This window comes from Schistocerca serialis, unplaced genomic scaffold, assembly GCF_023864345.2.
Source record: "Schistocerca serialis cubense isolate TAMUIC-IGC-003099 unplaced genomic scaffold, iqSchSeri2.2 HiC_scaffold_1185, whole genome shotgun sequence".
Classification (NCBI taxonomy): domain Eukaryota; kingdom Metazoa; phylum Arthropoda; class Insecta; order Orthoptera; family Acrididae; genus Schistocerca; species Schistocerca serialis.
Window position 1 is genome coordinate 260001 of NW_026047387.1, and position 5000 is coordinate 265000.

General features: G+C 52.4%; 1 non-coding gene across 1 annotated transcript in view; it reads right to left on the bottom strand.

Moving 5' to 3' along the window:
- LOC126434301 (small subunit ribosomal RNA) overlaps nt 1–240 on the bottom strand; it is a 1911-nt gene extending 1671 nt beyond the window's left edge. The window contains exon 1 of the ribosomal RNA XR_007579122.1: nt 1–240. This exon is cut by the window's left edge and continues 1671 nt beyond it. This is a non-coding gene — a ribosomal RNA (small subunit ribosomal RNA).
- Nucleotides 241–5000: the final 4760 nt, after the last annotated feature.

Here is a 5000-nt window from a genome sequence, read left to right on the forward strand (position 1 = left end):
CGAGCCGACCGATTGGTTTTGATCTAATAAAAGCGTCCCTTCCATCTCTGGTCGGGACTCTGTTCTGCATGTATTAGCTCTAGAATTACCACAGTTATCCAAGTAACGTGGGTACGATCTAAGGAACCATAACTGATTTAATGAGCCATTCGCGGTTTCACCTTAATGCGGCTTGTACTGAGACATGCATGGCTTAATCTTTGAGACAAGCATATGACTACTGGCAGGATCAACCAGGGAGCTGCGTCAACTAGAGCTGAGCAGCCGGCCGCCCGGGAGTGTGTCCCGGGGGCCCGCGCGAACACGCAAGCGTCCGCTCAATTATTCTGCAAACAGGAGGAGGCTGAGCTCCCCTGCACCATACACCTCGAAACCCTCTCAGGTCCCGGCGGCGCGCAGCGCCGTCCTAAGTACTTGGTCGGGTTCGAGAGAGGCGCAATCGCCCGGAGTTTGGCGAGTAGACGCTTTAGGTGCGACCACCCGTGCTCCCAACTGAGCTTGCCGCTGCCGACAGAGGCCCGGGAGCGTGCTGTCGTGGCATTGCCGGCGGGAGACAACACGCGCCACCTACGGTGACCGGCAGCTCCAACGCCAGCGCCACAGAAGGACAAAAGCCCCACTTGGGTGCCGAAGCGAACTCTCCCAGCACAGCGCACGCGCCAACACGTCCGCACAGCTGCGATACAAACCACCTGCGAGAACCGCAGAGGCGACCGAGCAGCAGACGGCGTCGCGGCGCCGAGCGCCGGGCGGCGGCGCATCCTCAGCGCACACAGTCCTCAATCGGACCAGCACACTGCAGATGTCCACCGCGCTTCGCACCGGGCCCGCGAGGACCTACTTTGGCCGCACGGCGCCGCGTGCAGGGTGCGCCGGCGCGCAGCTGCGCCGCCTGCCGCCTCCGTCGGCCGGCGCGCCTGCCAGTGGCCGCCCCCACCAGCCGGCTGTAGCGCGTGCGCCCACGCACCGCGCGGCCAGCACGCCGGGAGGCCCCCCCTCACCGGCCGGGGCCGGTCCCACCCAGCCACCGCCGCGTATCGCTTCACACCCACATGCCATTCACGTTCGTGGGCATGGTGGGTATCGCTGAAACAACCGGTTGGTAGCTCAACCGATCGTCGCCATCACTGATTCACCTCTAGCGAGAACAACCGCACCACAACGGTTTACCAGTTGTTCATTTGCGTAACGTCACCAGCAAACGTAGGCGTCCATCGCCATTTGCAAATTCAACGATTGTTGCATGCCTGTGTCAGGTGTCACGACACACTATGTCTGCCCACATACACGCAACAACATGTGCACGCTTCGCAAACACGTGGAAGGTGGCCCCCGTACGTATGCGATGTCCATTGCGCGAACGACTGTCAACCGGCCTCTGTCGCATGTCGCAGATGTGGAACGCAGTGCACCATGCTATCACGGTGTGTGAGAAGAGACGACAACGTCTGACAACACGCGCCACTACATCAACAGACGGCTCATGCTGATCGCCATCCAGGGCATACCACACTGCAATCCAGCTCTTATAGGGAGACGACACGTAGCTGCGTGCACAACATTTGGACCGCATGGTTCGCCGTTGTTGGCGCAGTCGTTGTACGGTCACATGTACCACGATGTATCATTCAGTACATGAGGACCAATGTGCAGTACAGTGTGTGATTTGGACGTACAATATCAGCGGACAGTTGACACAGGCCATACCACAGCGTAGGCTAAGTGCTTCGCCATGCGAATGCCAATGAACAACTGCGAATGCCAATGAACAACTGCAAAGGGCATTGAGCATGTACGTCCTGCTGCCATCCACATTACAGTGTATAGCTGCAAGGTGTTTAACATGAAGCGATACACTGGGGACCGGGCAGTGCGAGTAGCAAACTATATTGCGGGGGTTGCAGTTAGGCAACACTACACTAATTTAACGCGTCGTATGACAATTACAGAGCAGGTTAAGGCCCAACGTGTGTTGGGTTAAGGCCCAACGTGTGTTGGGTTAAGGCCCAACGTGTGTTGGGTTAAGGCCCAACGTGTGTTGGGTTAAGGCCCAACGTGTGTTGGGTTAAGGCCCAACGTGTGTTGGGTTAAGGCCCAACGTGTGTTGGGTTAAGGCCCAACGTGTGTTGGGTTAAGGCCCAACGTGTGTTGGGTTAAGGCCCAACGTGTGTTGGGTTAAGGCCCAACGTGTGTTGGGTTAAGGCCCAACGTGTGTTGGGTTAAGGCCCAACGTGTGTTGGGTTACAGCGCAATATGGGTTACGTTAAGGGGCAATATAGGTTAGGTTAAGGTACGATATAGGTTAGGTTAAGATACGATATAGGTTAGGTTAAGATACGATATAGGTTAGGTTAAGATACGATATAGGTTAGGTTAAGATACGATATAGGTTAGGTTAAGATACGATATAGGTTAGGTTAAGATACGATATAGGTTAGGTTACGGCGCAACATAGGTTAGGTTACGGCGCAACATAGGTTAGGTTACGGCGCAACATAGGTTAGGTTACGGCGCAACATAGGTTAGGTTACGGCGCAACATAGGTTAGGTTACGGCGCAACATAGGTTAGGTTACGGCGCAACATAGGTTAGGTTACGGCGCAACATAGGTTAGGTTACGGCGCAACATAGGTTAGGTTACGGCGCAACATAGGTTAGGTTACGGCGCAACATAGGTTAGGTTACGGCGCAACATAGGTTAGGTTACGGCGCAACATAGGTTAGGTTACGGCGCAACATAGGTTAGGTTACGGCGCAACATAGGTTAGGTTACGGCGCAACATAGGTTAGGTTAAGGCGCAACATAGGTTAGGTTAAGGCGCAACATAGGTTAGGTTAAGGCGCAACATAGGTTAGGTTACGGCGCAACATAGGTTAGGTTACGGCGCAACATAGGTTAGGTTAAGGCGCAACATAGGTTAGGTTAAGGCGCAACATAGGTTAGGTTAAGGCGCAACATAGGTTAGGTTAAGGCGCAACATAGGTTAGGTTAAGGCGCAACATAGGTTAGGTTAAGGCGCAACATAGGTTAGGTTAAGGCGCAATATAGGTTAGGTTAAGGCGCAATATAGGTTAGGTTAAGGCGCAATGTAGGTTAGGTTAAGGCGCAATGTAGGTTAGGTTAAGGCGCAATGTAGGTTAGGTTAAGGCGCAATATAGGTTAGGTTAAGGCGCAATATAGGTTAGGTTAAGGCGCAATATAGGTTAGGTTAAGGCGCAATATAGGTTAGGTTAAGGCGCAATATAGGTTAGGTTAAGGCGCAATGTAGGTTAGGTTAAGGCGCAATATAGGTTAGGTTAAGGCGCAATATAGGTTAGGTTAAGGCGCAATATAGGTTAGGTTAAGGCGCAATATAGGTTAGGTTAAGGCGCAATATAGGTTAGGTTAAGGCGCAATATAGGTTAGGTTAAGGCGCAATATAGGTTAGGTTAAGGCGCAATATAGGTTAGGTTAAGGCGCAATATAGGTTAGGTTAAGGCGCAATATAGGTTAGGTTAAGGCGCAATATAGGTTAGGTTAAGGTGCAATATAGGTTAGGTTAAGGTGCAATATAGGTTAGGTTAAGGAGCAATATAGGTTAGGTTAAGTTACAATAGAGGTTAGGTTAAGGCGCAATATAGGTTAGGTTAAGGTACAATATAGGTTAGGTTAAGGTACCGTATAGGTTAGGTTAAGGTACCGTATAGGTTAGGTTAAGGTACAGTATAGTTTAGGTTAAGGTACAGTATAGTTTAGGTTAAGGTACACATTGTTGTAAGGAAAGGTGTAATGGGGGGGGGGGGGGCGGCCGGTCGGTTTGTTGATTGTGATTATAGTAAGTGGATGCCTGCGGCATCATCTGATTTGCCACGTCAGGATACACCTTTGGCTCATGACAGGCGGCGCTCCGATTCCATGCTTGTGGGAGACCTGTGTCTTTCATTCCTGCCATTGTTTGTGTGCTGTGAGAGGAGGCAGTATTGTGATGTTGGGTGCACCCCTGTGTAGGACATGTGTGGGTGTTGGTGGCTTAGCTGAGCAATGGTGGTTGTCGGGAGGGTGGGATATTCCGTTTTCTGAGTGGACCTCCCAGTCTGGTTATGACAGTGTGGATTGTCTCATGTGGCGGAGAGGATGCACTGGGTGTTGTTCCACGCTGGTGCTTACATATTGTCTGTGTGCGTGTTACAGGCGGAGAGTAGTGCGTGATAAGAGTGTGTGGCTGACGTGTGGTTGTGATTGTGAGCAGAGTCTTTCAGCATGTATACGGACAGTTGTATATATTATCTGTATTCTGATGGGTCTATCTATTACTAATCAGCGCCGTGTATACGTTTAATCCGGTTCCAGTCGAAACTGTTGTATCTCTGTACATTAGTGCCACGGCGAGCGCGCTATGTAGCTACTCGTCTCGGCAGCTTCCACCGGTGTATGGCAAATGATTATAAGCAATGAGTCGAGTCGTCAATACCGATAGTGTGACGTCACATGTCTGGGGTGGGGGACGCTGCGCCCTTCCGGTGGGTCATGGCCTAGAAAGACGCTCCCCACGCAGGGGGGCTTGGACTGTCATAAACTCTTCCGAGTAATATACTTGCCGTACGTTTTTGCGACTGCGAGTGCAACGCCCACCGGTACCGACATGGATGGAGCGCCTCCTAGCTGACCGCTCAGCATCGGCATTCGTACAGAGAGCAACGCGATCGCGTCTCTAGCTCGTAACTGGTACAGCTCGCAGCTCATGTATAGGGACAGCGGGAATGTCGCATATTGGACATAACTCTTCATGAAACGCAAGTTATAGGGGTGGATTGCACATTGCGACTGCGGGAAAAGTCCGCCGTTCATCCGCTGGAGTTGCGAGTTCGGCGGTTGGGGTGGGGCGCCGGTGGAGTGATTGCCGGTCGACGATTTCGTGCGGCAGAGGCGCTGGCGTTGGGGTGCTGTGGTCGACAGAGGACGCAGGCTTTGTGGGTGGGGTCGAAAGATGGGCACTGTGGGCCCATCGCTGTCTTAGTCG